The sequence below is a fragment of the Miniopterus natalensis genome, chromosome 13 (assembly GCF_054644295.1).
Source record: "Miniopterus natalensis isolate mMinNat1 chromosome 13, mMinNat1.hap1, whole genome shotgun sequence".
Taxonomy (NCBI): domain Eukaryota; kingdom Metazoa; phylum Chordata; class Mammalia; order Chiroptera; family Miniopteridae; genus Miniopterus; species Miniopterus natalensis.
Genome location: NC_142093.1, coordinates 37,726,528 through 37,745,003, shown reverse-complemented (window position 1 = coordinate 37,745,003; position 18,476 = coordinate 37,726,528).

Sequence of the window (18,476 nt, the reverse complement as noted above, 5' to 3'; positions counted from 1 at the left end):
GCCTCCGGAATGCGAGCGCGGGGATGAAGATGCGTGAACCCCAACGTTCGCAGCAACGTTACTCAAAATAGCCCGAGAACGGGAAGGACCCAAAGGCCCGTCAACCCCCAACTGATGAATGGAATTTTTAATGCGCTAGGTACGTACATTAGAATAAATCTCATCCTCTAAAAAAAAAAAAAAAAAAAGGAAGAATAACAAGTGTTGGCGAGAATGCAGGAAACTGAAACCCCCGTGCTCCCTGGTGGGATGTAAAATGATACCGCCGCTGGGAAAAGCAGCGTGGCACTTCCTCAAAAAGTTACAAATAGAGTTACCGTATGATCCAGAAGTTTCACTTCTGGATATACACCCAAAATAATTGGAAGCCGTGTCGCGAAGAGATGTTCGCACACTCTTGTTCATGACGGCGTTATCTACAGTAGTCCAAAGGTGGAAGCAACTCACATGTCCATCCTCAGATACGTGGATAAAGAGAATGTAGTGCACACGTGAATGGAATATTACTCAGCTCCGAAAAAGAAAATTCTGACATATGCTATAATATGGATGAACCTTGAGGCCATGATGCTGAGTGAAATAAGCCAGCCAGTCACATAAAACAACAGCTTGTACTTTCACTTACATGAGGTACCTAGAGCGGTCAAAATCATAGAGCCGGGAAGTAGAATGTCAGTTGGCAGGCAGGGGCTGGAGGGATAGGGAAGGGGGGGGTCACTGTTTAATAAGTACACAGTTTCAGTTTTGCAAGATGAAAAGAGTCCTGGAGGTGGATGGTGGTGATGGTTGCACAATATGAATGCACTTAACTCACTGAACTGTACACTTAAAAAATAGTTAACATTGTAAATATTATGTGGATTTTACCACAATAAGAAATTGTGGTAAAATATTGATATATGCTATAATATGGGTGAATCTTGAAAACATCATGTTAAGTAAAATAAGCCAGACACAAAAGGACAGATATTGTGATTCCACATATATGAGGTACCTAGAATAGGCAGATTCGTAGTCAGAAAGTAGAATGGTGTGAACCAGGAGAGGAGGAGAGGAGAGCTGTTGTTTAATGGACACAGAGTTTCTGTTTGGGATGATGAAAACGTTCTGGAAATGGATAGCGGTAATGGTTGTGCAATACTGTGAATGCACTAATGTCATTGAACTGTACACTTAAAATGGTTTAAATGAGCTAGAACAGCTGAGATCTCCTTAACAAGGCATCCTAGGCCAAGCCCAGTTTGGCCTCCAGTTGTCCATAATGGAAAGGGGGCTGCCTGGGATCTGGACCTTTAGTCTGCTTGGCTGCTATCAGCTGTGTGACTAGGGCACCCTTTCCTACCTTACAAAATGGATGACTTGACTAGTACTAAGTTACTGCCAGATTCTAACACTTCTTGTAGTGTCTTTCCCCAGACCATGGCCTTCCCTGGACATTTTGTCCTGTCATTTGCACAGTACTCCTGTCATTTGCAAAAATATCACAGCCCTTATCCATCTCTGAGCCTCAGGTCCTCTGGGACAGGGAACACTAGAGTGGTTAAGAGCATGGCATATGGAGTCAGCTGCCTCTTTCCACCTAGCTCTGCACACAGGAGTTGTGTCACCTTGGGTGGTGTGATAACCAAAGCCTAGCTTTCCCATTTGTAAACTTCACATGACAGTAGTCCCTACTGCATAAGGTTGTTCTGAGGATTAAATAAGGTAAGGCAGGTAAAGTGCTTGGCACAATGCCTGGTGCTTAGCAGGCACCTGACAAATACCAGCTGTTGGTATCACTCTGATTCTTTCCACATCTTGCCCCATGAGATCTTAACCAACCTTTGAGACCTTGCTCGTGTGTCATTTCTTCCAGGAAGTATTCCTTGATCCCCCCGATGCTTTTCATGTCTTTCCTTACCACTTGGTGCCCCTCTTTAAATGCACCTTTATGTGTACCGATTGGCTTTCCACCTTGCCCTGTTGCCTGAGGAAGGGCTACGTCTCGTTCATTTTTGAATCTTCTTCTGCAATATTTCTCAAGCTCGCCTGATGATAAGAATTTCTGGGCTGCTAATTAAGTGTACTGATTCCTTGGTCCCAAACTCAGGGAAGGGACCTAGAAATCTGTGTGTTTAACCAGCAGCCAGGCAATTCTTATTATCAAGTTAGTTTAGGGACCTAGGGACCTAGAGCAGAGCCTGGCACAAGATAGACAAATGTTGACTTGTCTTTCCACATGGCAAGTGTCTTCCTGACTCTATATATCTCCACTCAAAAATCAAAAACAAAGCACAGACTATATTAGTTATCTGTTGCTGTGTAACAAATGACCCCAAAACTTAGTGCCTACAACAACCACCATGAACTATCTTGCAGAGTTTCTGAGCATCAGGTGGTTCCAGGATCAGGGTTGGTCATGACATTGGAGTCAAGGCTGCAGTCACATCCGAAGGCTAAAGCAGGAGGAGGGTCCACCTCCAAGGTCACTCACAAGGTGGTTGTTAGGTCCCAGTTTTTCACTGGCACTGGATACTTTAGTCATGTGGGTGTAGCCACAGGCTGCCTGAGTGACCTCACCACATGGTAACTGACTTCCCCCCTTTGCTTCCATTATACACTGTTCACCACAAAAAGACACCACCACAGGTGTGTGAATATGAAGAGGTGGGTATCATTGGGGACTGACTTGGAGGCCACCTTAGAGGCTGGCTACCATGCAGTCCGCAGAATTTTCCTTTTTCCCCTTCAAAGACCTGGTAAAGAAAGGGACGTGTGGGTAACAATGAGGTTAGCCACAATGAAGAAGTTTTTAACCTTCAGAGTAGGGAGGCCCTGGATACCTGGAGTTAAAGTCAGGAGGCCATAATTGGGATCATGTATTGGCCAAGGATCAGAGTGGGGGAAATGGAATAATGGACGTAGATATAGCCTGGCAGGTTCTATACACTGCAGGTCCTATTGAATGCTTCGAAGGACAGGGTCCCTACAGGTCAGTTTCTGTCAAAGGCTTCGAGAGATGCCCTTCCTCTGAGTGGCAAACACCCATCGGGGTCCTGTTGGAATGATTCATCTCTGTGACAGAATTAAACTAGGTCTACGTTGGATTGCAGCAAAATCTGGAAGTAAAAGAATTTTTAAAAAACAAAAAAAACTAAGGGAATTAAAAAAAAAAAAAAAATCGTTGACTCCAGTGATGTAATTTTTTTTTTTCAAACTCACAGTCCCAAGGACACTAACAGCCTGGAAATGTTTCTTGTGACTAGAGTCTGCTGCCAGGAGGAAGCCACAATATCTAGGAAAATTTGCCATCCCAGGGATCCCTCACCAAGCAAGAGCAAAGAACTCATCTGCAAAGCGCTTTCTTTGGAGATGCCCCTTACTGCTAAATAACGCCCTTGGACTACTGTGGATTTGTTTCTTTCCTATTCCACTGGCAGGAACCCTCCCAAAGGCCCTATGAGTTCTCATATTTTTATCATTTTATTTTTAAATTATGTTCTTTGATTCAGACGTGGCAGTTTTTAACATCTTTGGGGCTTTTTTCAGCCATGCAACTCCTGTGACGCTCTAGTATGCACCACATAGACACTCAGCTCAGGGAGGTCTCCAGGTTCATTCAGTGAGCATTCTTATGTTGAGAAAGGAGCAGCAGATGCCCAACAGGGGAGACCCCCTTGTCCAGGGGAACAGGGAGAGCTGATTTCAGAGCCCAGACTGGAATCCAGGCCTCCTGGCTTTTAGCCCAGCCCTCCATCTCTGGCCAGCGCACCCACAATACCAAACACTACCTGTTCTCAATTCGCATATTCCGTGTGCCCAGGCCCAGTCACAATTCCTCCTGTCTGGCAAATGTATTAAATCAGCTTATTTTCTGCTTTCATCAGATTTGTTCTCTGGGCACACACTCTCATCCAGTACCATGAAAAAAAAAATCAAGAATTCCTGGAAGATGCCCAGAGCTGGCTCAGAACTCACCCCGCCTCCTTTTCCAATTACCTCCCCAGGATCCGGGCCAGCAGGCCTTTACCCGCTTCCCAAAGCCCACTCAGCAGGTCCTCGGACCGTTCTCTGCCTTCCCCTCCACCTTCCCCAGTCCCTCTGGAGGAGATGGGAAGGGAGATTCCGATAGCTACAGGGACATGTTCGCTCCTGGTGGCAGCCCAAACACTTCGAAGATGGCAATCGGTCGTTAATTTCACTGGTGTAATGCCATCCCTAACAAATTCTTAGTAGTTGGCAAAAATATCCCTATGTTTATCTGGAAGAATAAACAAGTAGTACCATACAAGAATTTTTTTTAAGAAGAGTAGTAAGAGAAAATTTTACCTATTAATATACAAATATGAAAATTCAAGAAGACAGCAGGTAATGAGTTTGAGCATAAAGTGGGCCCACTGTCTGGGCATGAAGTCTAACTCAGAGGACTCCCCAGTCTGGAATGTTTTACATGGGTGGTCAGGGACAGGAGAAACGAGGACAGGAATGGAGCTGACACACGGTATCTGTCTCAGATTCTGGTCTTCCCGACTAAGCCCCAAGAGACGGGGTTATAGACAATGGGACTCTGGGAGACAGGAGGACACCAATAGTGCTGTTTGGGGGTTCCAAGTAAAGAGTGGGGAAGAAAGGTCTTCTCTCCTTGTTTGGTTCTAGTGCAGCAAGGGCCACATGGAATGCCACAGTGCCCTGGCACCTTGCAGGCTGAGCTCCTGAAGCCCTGAGATGGGTCCTTTCCACTGACACAGGGCACGCTCAGGAGCAGTGACACAGCCAGGCCCCCAAAGTCTTTATAAGAGGAGTTGGCAGGAGAGGAAGCATGTGAGAGGGTAATTCAAGAACTCGAATGATAACTTGAACTTGAACCGCCCAGAGACTCCCAGAGGTGAAGGGTTGAACTTTTTCCTTTATGCAGATGATGACAGGACTCAGTTATATCTTTACGTGGACCCATTGTCCCCAGAGGCTAGGGAATCCTGGTGAAACTGGCAGGGACAGGAAAGTGGATCAAAAAGAAAGCAACCCACATCACCTGTATCACCCAGAGCAACACTTACAGATAGTGATTTGGTGGTTCACAGCCATTATCTTAATAATATTCCCTATTAATATTTTGATACAGATAGTTCACTTTTATAGTTTCTTCTAAGAAAAAAATTAAAGGAGTATTCATAACACTATAAAAATTAATAAAACATTAGAAAAAACCTAAATCCATCAAAATTGGGCTAGGTATCTATCAGTTTCCCAGGGCTGCCATGACAAAGTACCCAATCTAGGTGTCATAGAGCAACAGCAGCTCGTTCTTCCATCATCCTGGCTGAAGTGGAATCGGCGTGAGCAGGACCGCGTCCCTGCGCGTCTCGGAGCAGCACCCTTCCTCGCCCCCTCTCGGCCTCTTGCGGGGGGCATCAGTCTTTGTTCTTTACCTTGCGGGGGTACCACTGCCGCCTCCGCCTCTCGTCACATGGCGTTGTCCTCGTGTGTCTCTGTCTTTGTTGGGCATTTTCCTCTTATAACGGGTGGGAACGTCCGCCCCGCGGACCGTGTCAAATCATCTGGTCTGGCCCTGCCAAGGCGACTGCAGGCGGGACGCAAAATTCAATAAGTCCAGGAGCTTTTCTCATAGCTAATTTTTAAGTTGATAATTTTGTGTGGCCCTCGAATGATGTTATAAATACCCAAATGGCCCGTGGCAGAAAAAAGGTGCCCCACCCCTGTGTCATAAGGACGCTAGTCATAGTGGGTTAAGACCCATCCTAATGACTCTATCTCAGCTTGATTACAGCTGCAAAGACCTTGTTTCTAAATAGGGTTACATCAGAAGGTGCTGGGGGATTGGAATTCAACACAACTTTTGGGAGAACACAATTGAACCCCTAACAAGCATATTATGACGCCCTTCAGTGGGATGGCAGAGATTATGTCACCATCAGAACCGGGCTGTGAAACGCATCGGAGTAAGAGGACAGTGGGAAGGGGGCACTGGAAAGAGCCACGTGGAGGGCTTCTGGGGCCCCAGTAATACTCTGACTTCTCCTAGTCACTAGCTGCCTGGGCCCATTCCGTTGGTAAGAATTCGTCCAGCTGTACACTTGCAAAATGTGCATTTTTCCAAAGGTACAGTGTATTTAAGTAGGATTCAGTGCTGTAAAATTATATTGATTGACATAGAAAGACAGCCAGGATATATTACTGAGTGGAAAAAGAGCAGGTTGCAAAACCGTGTTACAGTGCAATTCCACTTGGAGGGGAAACATATGCACAGATCCATAGGAGAAAATGGAGAAACAAAGCAGATGGCTACCACTCAAGTCAGAGTGGGGAGGAAATATAAGTGCTTTTCCCTTCATTTTAATTATTTGTATTTTTCTGATTTTTAAAAAATGAATCTATATTACTTGTCCAATGCTTTAAATTTTATAAATGAGAAAAGGGTGCATTAATCCATAACAATAAATAGGAGATTCAACTATTTGGGAAAAATCATTAATTTAGATCTTTATCTCACACTGTATTCTAAAATGCAATAAGGAAGGATTAAGAAGTTAAATTCAAAAAGTAAGAACTGAAAGAAAAAACCGATAAAAATTTATCTAATTTCAGAGTATTGAAGGCTTTACTAAGCAGCAAAAAAAAAAAAAAAAAAGGAATACAAGATATCCCAAAGGAGAAGATGGATAGATTTTTCTACATTAAAGTTTTAAACATTTGAAAGTTGAAAAATCATAAACAAAGCTGAAAAACAAATGTCAAACCAGGAACAGTATTTATGACAAATATTGCAAAAAAAGGTCAAGAATATATGAAGTGCTGTCCCGTTGTAATGACAAAAAAGTAGGACCTCCAAAGAATAGTGGCGAAATACACAAACAGGCAACTCACAAAAAGAAATTCAAATAACAGTAAAGATGTATTTTTAAAGTGCTCACCCTCCCCAGTAATCAAAGGAATGTCATCTAATAACAAATGAGATACCGTTTTGCCTATCGAATTAGCGGAGATCACAGAAACTGTAAAAGTCGAAATTAGATCAGTGGCTTAATTTAAGACTTCAAATAAAGCCTCTAACTTTGGAAGTATCTTGAGCTTTTTTTGATTCTCCGACCTTTACTGCCTTCATCCCAGAGCAGCTTTATAATAAATACCGGTTGATTCAGTTAATTCCACACAACCCTTCTCCCCTCTTCTGATTGTAGGTCTGCCTGGCACTTGCTTGAGCTGCAGCCAGGAGAACAGCCGTGAGCACAGGGCCCAGGAGGTGATGTCATTCCAGTTAAAGTCCCACAGTTCCGCGCTCCTGGTACTTGCAGAGAAATGCACAGGAGACAGTTGAACTCAAATTATACCTAAAAATGTATAATTAATCTTTTACATCTTTTACTGAATAAGTTGCAGAACTGTCTTATACACAAACCATTTGTGTGTGTGTGTGCGTGTGTGTGTGTGTGTGTGTGTGTGTGTGTGGTAGGGGGTGGGAAACAAGTGATACACGCGGCAAAGCCCCAGAAGCACTTTTATCACTGGCCAAAAGCCAGGCCGTGGTGACACAGCCGACCTAATGAAAATGCTTCCAATGTTAATCAACCTGAAGAGCTGGAGGAAGAATGAGAGAAGTGGGAACGCTGAGACAGGCAAAATTCTAGGACTTGCAGTAAAACAGATATAGATACATAGATATATAGGTATGTATGTGTAGGGAGAGATGTATAATGTTTAATTAGCCATACTACACAAAGTATATTTTTTCAGTGTCTTTGTCTGTGATCACAAAAGTAACGTGTTGTTTTATTTTTTTTAAAACCATATTAGGTATAGAAAACAAAAATTCTTACAGCTTTACCCCTAATACCTTTATTAGCAGTTAGGTATAAATGTTTTCCTAAATACAGAGTATTTTAAAATAACCTTTAAATAATTTATGAATGTAACATTAGCATATGTTAATGTGTATTTTAAAAAATAAAAAGAATAGACTATAAAGTCACAAATGTTCAAACTACCCACCCAGTGCCAGAGCACTAGTTTAACATTATAATGATGCACATGGTCTGTAAGAATACTTTCTATGTGGCTATGTACTAACGAAACCGGGTGGAAGGCTGACTCATCCATGCTTCGGCAGAATTCCAAGCTCAGATTATTTCCCTGGGGAGGTTGCTTCTTGGAACCCATGAGGACAAGGCAATGGTACAGTTATTCTGCATCGTAGTCATCCTGAGGCAGGAAACGAATGGGCCCTGGGCTTGGGGAGGCAGGAACATTTGGGACATGTGGCAGGGAGGAATGAAGAGGCCGTAGGGAAGACCCAGCAGAGGAGTGAACTGCCTTGGCCTTAGAGAAGCAAGGTGGTTGTGTGGCCAGACCCCTCCTCCCCGCTTCTGACTAATGAGGAGCCTGTGAAAAAAGCTTTGACAATGTGTTGGAGCCCCTGGTTCTAGGCAGCAGCCTCAGTGACCCCTCTGACCAGGGAAGCAACCAGAACTGCCCTTTGGACCCTGGTAGAGGAGAAGTACATTCTGGTATTAGGGGCAATAGCAGAGAAAAGAGGATTCTATCCAGAGTCTCTGGGTTAAACGGTCTAAGCAGCCACAGCCACAGAGCTCAGCTGCACATCCTGATGGAGCAAGGTCAGGGAGCCGTGGGAAGGCCTCCAGCCTGAGGGGCCACATCTGAGTTCTGAGTCCACTCGCCAGAAAGGAGGACAAGAACTGGGCTTTGTATACAAAAATATCTCGGGAGTTCCCGGGTTTATTCTGGGAGGGCACTGTAATGACAAGAAGGAAATTCTCATAAGGCATTGACACCTAGGCTCAGCGAAGTTGTCTCTCAATAGTAAAAAGAAACGTGATCTTGTTTTGGACTCCAGTCTAATGAAGCGAACAAATCAGGAAGAAAATAGTAAAGATTATAATGAAGATAAACTATAGACTGGAAATATAATACAGAGAATCAATAAAATAAAAGTTGGTTATTGACAAAGATCAACAAAATTGACGAACCTTTAGCTCGACTCATCAAGAAAAAAGAAAATTACTAAAATCAGGAAGGAAATTATTAAAATTAGTAAAATCAGGAATAAAAATTACTGAAATCAGGGATGAAAGTTGGTACATTACTACCAACTTTACTGAAACAAGATGGATTATAAGAGAATGCTACAAATATTTTATGCCAAAAATGGGGTAACCTACATGAAATGAACAAATCCCTAGAAAAATAAAAATTACCAAAATTGACTCAAAAAGAAATAGAAAATCTGAAGAGACCTAACCCAAGTATAGAGATTGATGTAGTAATAAAAATAAAAAAAAGTCCAACAAAGAAAAGCCTAGAAGCAGATGGCTTCACTTCCATCAAATGTTTAAAATGAGTGAACACCAATCCCTCTTAAACTCTTTCAAAAAAAAGGAGTAAAAACTTCCTAACTCATTTTATGAGGCCAACATTACTCTGATACAAAAGCCAGACAAAGATATCACAAGAAAACTCCAGGCCAGCGTCCCTTATGAATAAAGATGCAAAATCCTCAATAAAATACTCTCAAGCCAAATCCAGCAACATGTTAAAAGGATTATATGGCAGGACCCAGTAGAATTTATCTTGGGAGTGTTGACTCAATATAGATAAAAATCAATAAATAAAACATATCATATTAATGGAAAAAAGGGCAAAAACCACATGATCATCTCAACTGATGCAGAAAAAATCGACAAAATCTAATACTTTTTCATGTTCAAAAACACTCAACGAACTAAAATAGAGGGAATTTCCTTAGCTTTATAAAGGACATCTAAGAAAAACTCAAAACTAACAGTTCAAAGTTCAGCAATTTGAGTAATCAGTAGGAAAAGCTTCAGGGGAAGTAATTAGTGGATTTTTAAAAATTTCCCAGTTATCTTTTATTTATTCAGTTTCACACAGACTTTTCAGATTTAAAGACAAAACAACAACAACAAAAATTATCATTATACACATGCCAGGGATTCATGCCTGGAAGTTGTAGCTAACAAGAGAATAAAATATGCTAAGATTTTCTTGTCTTTTCTAGAAAAGAAGCCAAATAAAAATAGTGAGAGAATTAATTAAGCTCAGAAGAGATGTACTGAATAAAAAAGGTAGACCTTAATTCATTTGGGGCTAAGTTACTGGCTCCTAAAGACATCAGAAAATCTCAGTAGGGTGGTATTTTGTTTCCTTGTTTGTAACCTTTGAATCAGACCAGGTAGTCTGGGTCTCCATCAACAGCTATATTCAAAGAGCTGTTCTTTTTCCTGTCCTCAATTCAATTCAGTCATTTTTTTAATGCCTGCTCTTTGAAAGGTTGCATTTTTTAGAAGTCACATCAAGAAGAAAAGATTAAATAGAAAAATAAATTTAACAAACGTTTATCGACTGCTTGATGTATGCAGAGCCCCACGCCAGGCAATGCAGATCTTGAAAGGAGAAAATGGGAGACCAAGCTAAGGAGGGCATTGCAGAAGCAGGAAATAGCTTACATAACACTGCACAAAATTAATGACTGTTCAGAAAACTTCTGCTAGATTTTGATTATTGTAAATGTGATTATTTGCCTATTCAATGTGTATACACAACTCGCCCCCCAAAAAGCTCCTTGTAAGCTGTGGGGTCTGTGCATTGTTAGTAATTTTTTGTTTATACTCAGCTATGGGTAGAGCATACTTTCCTAACTCCACTAGCCCCACTCCTCCTCGATGGCTTTGGGCTCGGTCAGATGACTTACCTTGGCTAATGGAACGTGAATGAATATACTCTGTATAACCACCTGCGTGGTTTGGCTCGACCTTCTGAGCTCCTGCCTTCCACCTGAGAACAACATGTCTCAGAAGTGGCTGCTCCTTTAGTCTTCCCCCAAAATGAGAAGAAAGAGGAGGCTTGTCTCCCTGCATGTTGGAGCCAAGTCCAGCCCAGCCCAGCAGCAGTAAGCAGAGCCACAGCCATTGACCCATGAGTGAAACAAAAATGTTTGTGATTTAAGCTACTGAGTGTTGGGGTTGTTGGTAATGCACCATTATTGCAGCAAAGGCTGACTAACAGAGCCTGAAATGGGTGACAAAGACTAGACTCATGAGAGATGCTGGAGTATTTAGAGATACTTCTAGAGATACCACCTAACTTAGTGCCTGTATTAGTTTGCAAGGGCTGCTTATAACAAAGTACCAAAGTAAGTGGCTTACAAAACAGAAATGTATTGTCCCACAGTTTTAGAGGCTAGAAGCCCAAGATCGGGTGTAGTTAGAGTTGGTTCTTGCTGAGAGATGTGGAGAAGAATCTGCGCCATGTGTCTTTCCACTTCTGGTGGTTTGCTGACAATCTTTGACATTTCTGGGCTTGTAGAAGCATCACCCAGATTTCTTCCTTCATCCTCACATTGCATTCTCCTGTTCTTGTCTGTGCCCAAATTTAATAGGGCATGAAATCTTTTTATAAGGACACCAGTCATACTGGATTAGGGGCCCGCTCTACTCCAGTATGATTTCATCGTATCTAATTATATCTGTAATGACCTTTTCTCCCAAGAGGTCACATTCTGAGGTAATGGGAATTAGGACTTCAACATATGAATTTGGGGGGGTACACAGTTCAATTCATCACAGTGCTTTTTATACTTGTGCTCCTGGAACCAGAGAAGGAACTAGAGACTAAACATCCTTATGGCTTACCTTCCCCACGGGGGGCCACTGGCCCTACTGTAATGCTCTCACTTTGAGAGGACTAGATAGTTAAGGCATGGTATGTGTTTGTCTACAAAGCTGGTAAGTTCTGGAACTAGGATGGGAATCCAAGTGCCTTGATATTAGAACTTTTTTCCTATTTCATTCTCTCTTTTTAGTGGTCAGTGATTCAGGGGGCATCCAAAGCAAATGGAATAAAGTAATTAACCAGTTAGTGATGGGGGGAAAAAACAACTTAACAATCATACAATTCAAATCACCCATAAATTTCACCTATTACCAAGAAAAAGTTTCAAAGGCATGAAACCTCTGAAGGAAATAAACAAAATATGGTAAAGGATAGCTTTAGCAATGAAAAAGAGATATAAATATGGTTATACAGGAAATTTTTTTAATATGAAAGTAAAATTTTATAAATGTAATGAAATGGATCATTTTATAAAAATTACAAAAATTGACTCAAGAAGAGGTAGAAATCACAGTAAACATAGATAAATGAAAATGTAGCACCAGAAAGATACCAAACCCAAATTTACTCTAAAAGTTTATTGAACTGCAGGACAGGTGGAAATATCCCCAAATATTTGCCCATTACCCTTATGAATAAAGATTTTTTAAAAACCTCTAATAAATATCTGCAAAATTGGATACAGCAGGAGAATCATGACCAGGATTTATTCCAGAAATACAAGTGTGGTTCAACATGAGAAACATCTATTATGTAATTTATTACATTAATAGGTAAGTAGTAAAGACTTACACTTTCTGTATGCTAACAATTTTGATAAATTGAAAACCATTCTTTTTTTAAAAAAATTCTTTTTAAGCCATAAATAAAAGTAAACTTAACTCAAAACCTCTTTCTTGTACAGAAGAAAGCAGACACAGTAATCAATAAAACTTCAAGTTACATATTCTAAATGTTATTATCTCAGCAAAGAACTACTTAACATTTTACTCCTCGGCAGCAACTTTGTGGTCTCTTTACAGGTCTTCAAAGTTTTTGCTCTGGAAAAGATGCTGTGGTGCAAAGTCACACAGCAGGAGAAACAGGGTCATAAAGAAGCCATTGGATATATAAGAAAAATATAGATATACACACACACACATACCCAGTGCCAACCACAGCATGTGCCAAGCACTTGCTGAGCACATTACATACATGGTCTCCTCTCATCCTTTCAACACGTCTGCAAGATGGGTATTGCTATCCCCATTTTGCAGATGAGAAAACCTGAACCTCACCCCTTCTGAGGGCTCTTTGCTGCCGCACCACCCTGTGGCCCCAGTAGAGGGCGGTGGACATCACATAAGGGAACAGAGGAAAAGGGCAGGGGAACAGCAGGAAAATCAAGGCTGCAACTTGAAAAAACCATCTGTATAAACAAAGACCTTAACAGGACATGAAAAATCTAGGGGTTCAAAATAAATAGATTTTGGAGACTCTGGATAGACGTGGCCAATGAGAGCCTTCCTTCTTCAATCAGAAATAAATATTCCCCCTTTTAGGTGATGCGTGCGCAGAGCCAAAGCTGGGAAATAATTACAGAGTGGCTTCAACTACCAGCCACCCTCTAGAAGCCGGCTGTGAAGTTGAATGTGGAAATGACATAGGTAATCAGGTTGCTGGGGATGATGCAAACCCATTATTTCCCCCAAATTAAAGCGCTCTATTCATGTCCAGAGCTCGAAAATTCACTTCTCAGTAAAGGTCAACAAAAGCAAAGACTGCCTAAATTGAATTATTAAGCCAGCTGTCAGACGGGACAGTGACAGAATGCAGGGTGACATTTGGAGTCAGGATATCAGCTGAAATTAGCATGGTAGGGTCCTTGCGTCGTTAGTCGGGAGCTCCTCTTTGAGAAATACTCTCTCACTAAAAGAATGGTGCCAAGTTGGCATTCTTTTTATTCCCTTACTGATTTATCTCACTCTTTTAAATAGCAAATCCAGCAAACATGACCTTAGTTCACCAAGGCAATGGGTTTCCGTTAGGGCTGATCATTTACTCACCTGTTATCGCTTGTCCACATTCTAAAGCAGCTCCTGAGGCAAATTCAAAGCGTGAGATAAAAATCTGACTTCTGGGTTTGGTTTGGTTTGGTTTGGCTTGGTTTGGTCTGGTCTGGTCTGGTTTGGTCTGGTCTGGTCTGGTCTGGTTTGGTAAGTGTAGGTAGGTGTGAGAAAGTTGGCCAGCACCCGATGACCTGCGAACCCACCACTGCTCACTAGGGGCAGCTTCGGAAGGTAGGAGGGCCTTGGTAGGCAGGAAGGCAGACCTCGAGCTATTGACACAGAATGAATGACAAAAGGGCCTAAATCACCGGCCGCCCCCTTAGAACTACCGATGCTACTAATTTTTTCTCTGTAACTTTGAAGAAGTCACTTAAACTCTAATCTCTCGTTTACCGATCGCGAAAGGGAAATAGGACACTCAGGATGAAGTTGATGTGCTGACCTGAAGGTGGGGGTGGCTGTGGGTGATTTTATGTTGTGCTTTTTTGCTTGTCTTCTGATTTTTCAAAAAATGAAATTTTAAGCAGATTATAAGATTTCAATATTCTTTGATCTTTATACACCAACATTTCTTCCAGATGAAGTTGTTGCCTAGCTGCTGATGAACGAATGTTCTCCTGCCTTTTGGACGGGCCTTCCCACCTGGGGTCACAACGGAGGCGGCAACCCGTTACCGGCGCAGATTACAGTCCAAGTTTCTTCCACAGCCTACTTCTCAATAAGTTCGAAAGCTTCTTCCAGCAATAAAATTAAATGACAATGATGCTTTCATTGCTTTCAGCCGATACATATTCTCTGGTCATCATAGTGAAATACTTTTTGAGGTTAATGCCTGACCTCAAAACTCAGGGAGTTAATGAGCTGTATAGAAAAGTTCAGGACTATTCGCTAACCTGTGATCAATTCCAGAAACTACTTAAAGGGCATGATTAATCACATTTTCAGAAGTTTACATTTTTTTAGCATAATGAAGGCCACGGGAAAGAAATGTGTTTTTTCGAGTTAGAGTAAATTAGATAGAAATGTCATAATTTTTTAAATGACTACAAAGGTTCGAATATACACCTAATATCAAAGGTCTTATTTTTAAGTTTAATTTCCCTTATATACATATTGGCACACGTGTAATAACACATAATTAATTAATACGAACACAAGGCCTTTGGTATTTCCATCTGAAGTGTTTTTAACTTTTAATAGTTTGGGTGTTACTCATGATCACGGTAGAAATGTTGACAGGAATTCTAGCATTCTAGATTTATCTCTCTCAGTCGACACGAACTTGGGTTTGTTGGCTACAGAGTCCACCACTTTTTCTCCTCGAGTTTTCATTTTCTCAGAGTCACAAGATCTAAATTCAATTCATGGGAACAAACACTTACTGAGGAGAATCAGCTATTTATACAGCATGGGGCTAAGTACCAGGTGAGAAAAAGGGAACCCAGTCCCCACCCTCATGGAAGCTGGACCCAGGGCACACCCAGGAAGACGCCTTCCCCTGCTGGGACGGGCCCAGGACAATAAAGGAGGCCGAGCGCCCCGAAAGCCCCGCTCATCCCCGCTCAGGACACCCGCAGAGCACGCAGGCCGGGGCTGCAGGTGAGCCACCGGCTCCCACAGGACTTACCCCACAGCGCCTCTCACGCCCGTGTCCCCCGTCAAGGTCACTAGGCCAGGCCACCCATTTCTCACTAGGATCCCACCCCTATGCGTTCAGCATGTATACACGTGACTCAGTTTCTCACTCCTTCCCAACCCCAAGTGCCCGCCCTCTGTACCCCGCAGTCTGTTATCTGCAAAATGCCCCCAAATGCTCCCTCTTCTCTGAAGGGCCCAGGGATCTGGCTCCTGCCTACCTCCACCCAAGGGAGAGCTCCCTCACCCCGCCCTGGCTCCCGCCGTCCTCTCCACGTTGCTTCATTCTACCTCAGGCAGCTCCTGCTTGATGTTTCTGGAACTCCCCAAGCTCCTTCCCCCCGTGGCCTCTGCACTTGCTCCCTCTGGTGAGAATACACGCGCCCTGCATCGTCACATGGCCACCGCCTTGCTTCATTCTGGTCTCTGCTCAAGTATCACTCCTCAGGGACACTTTGTAAAACAGCCACCACCACTCACACCCAGCACAAGACCCCTCCCCCACTCTCTTTCCCCTGCTTTATTGTTACGGCACTTACACCACTATCAGCCACCGTTTGGTTGGCTCATTTGCTGTTATGGGAACATAAGCTCCCTTTGGGGAAAAAACATTCTTGCTCATTTCTGCACCTTCAGTGCCAAGAACAATGCCTGCCACAGTTATAGCTACTAAACTATATTTGTTGAATGGAGTGAATATTCTAGAATTTCTAGAAAGCTCCAGGAAAAAAAAAAAAAATCATGTTTATATATGTTTCAGAAACAGCAAATGCTATAAACTCCATTTGGAAGATTCACAGTGCAGGTTTGCTTAGGCATGGCTATGACACGTCTCAGAGGAAGAAACCCATTGAACCCAGCATGTCACAAACTTCCTCACTGTGCTCCTTTTCGAGTCTCACCTACCAACATCCATAGAACAGTACTACATTTGGGAAAGGCCAATGTTGGCTGTGGAAGTCCATTGAGGATATTTTAGGAAAGGAGTGACACCTTATGACTTCCGGGCAATGCCCCACTCTCTTCTTGCCCCCTGCCTACTCCAATTTCCTAATGTCTTTCCCAGACCAGAGACAGAACTCCATTCTCAGTAGTCCGGGCACTTGGCATCTGAGACTGATGTGAGAGAAGAGTCTGTATGTTAGGGGACAGTAGTTGGAAGAGTTTGTTATCCAAAGAACCACATGGAGACCAGCAATGTGACACCCAGGCTCATCTCACCCAGGTCACAGGGTCCTCCAGTACAGCATCATCCAATCTCCCCAGTGCCAGCCTCCTCCCAAGACCAATTCATCCTCACTGTAGGGTGTGTGGGCCAGGGGACACTGTCAGGAGAGTGAGCATAAATCTGCTTGCTAACACAACTTACTACTTTCCCCAGGAGATCACAGTGTTGTCTTCCCAGAACACTGCAGCCAGAGCCCAAGGGAGCCTGGTTGTAGGAAATATCTTTTTTTTTTTAATATATTTTTATTGATTTCAGAGACGAAGGGAGAGGGAGAGATAGAAAGATCAATGATGAGAGAGTCATTGATCGGATGCCTCCTGCACGCCCCTTGCTAGGGATCGAGCCCACAACCCGGGCATGTGCCCTGATAGGGAATCGAACCCTGATCTCCTGGATCTTACGTCCATGCTCAACCACTGAGCCATGCCAGCCCGGCTGTAGGAAATATCTTGAGCACTTTACATAGACTCCAAAGTTCCACCTGGGTAAAGGAACGTCTTTGAAGACGGAGAAATGCAGTCTAGATGGCTTTCTCCAACTTTGCTTAATCATGGTACAACCACATTCCCAGCCTCTGATGCTTAAGTGAGACCCAAAAAAACCACTCCCCATCCTGACTGAAGCACCACCTAACAAATCCTTCCTGGTGGGTCACTCTGCTTAGGTTCTCTCTGCTCGACAAACCTGCAGCCCGGTCACTCTGCCTGCCTTGGTAGCACTTCAAAAGTTGACCTGGAAACATGAAGCATTACAGGCATGGAAGTGGTCTCCAAATACTTCTCAGTGATCACTGCGGGAGTAAGAAATTTTGAGCATGCATATTTCTTTATATCAAGTATTTATGTAAATAGTTGACATAAAGAATTTACACGCACCACTATATTAATATATTATATGCACTTTAAAACACAAACAAAATTAAAATTTTAAAAGGATGAGATCAACTTGAAATAATCAATATTTTTAACATAAGATTCTTTTGTTTTCAGATTAACTAGCATAGAGCTATGCATCACCCTCTTTAATAATTTAAGAAATCACCCCTATGATTTCCTTTATTTTGTTCAAAGATTTACAAAAATGTTTTCTCAAACACACAGAAAAGTTAAAATAATAGTATAATGAATATTTGGATACTCATGGCCTAAATTAAACATCAGTTAACATTTTGCCATATTTGCATTATCTGCATTTGTGTGTATAAATGGAACCCATTGAAAATAAGATAAAAAGATCACACCACTTCAACTATAAACACCTCAGCTTATATCTCCTACAATTACAAACACTCTCCCTCAGAATCAAAATACTTTTATCATAGCCCAGGAAATCAGCAATAATTTCCTAACATCATCTCCTATGCAGTTCATATTCAAATTTCTCCAATAGTCCTAAAAAATTCTTTTGTAGCTGCTTTTTTCCAAACAAGGATCAAATGAAGATTCATGCATTGCATTTGGTAGTTATTTTTTTATTCTCTTTAAGTCTAGAGGGGTCCCCATTTATCTTTTTAGAACGTTGTCTTTTTGGAAGAGTCCAGGTGGAACTGCTCACAGTCTGTGTTTACCTGATGATTCACTGTGGTGCTGCTTACGTGCTCCTCTCCCTACTGCACCCCTAGTTCCTGAGAGGTGGGTTCAAAGGCTTGGTTGAACTCAGCAAAACACTTTGGCAAGAACGTCGCTTTAGGGAGTACATGACGCAGGGCCACCCCACTGTCGACAGGTGGCCCTGATGTCGCCAACCCAAAGCCACATTTCCTCACTTGTAAGTTATCTGCAGGATGATCTTTCTCAGAGTCTATTGATGACCTTTGCCTGAATAAATTATTACATTGTGGGGTTAGAAAACAGTGATTTCCTCACTCTGATTCCTTCTCCATTTATTAGCTGGCATTCCACCATAAAAAAATTCCCTCATCT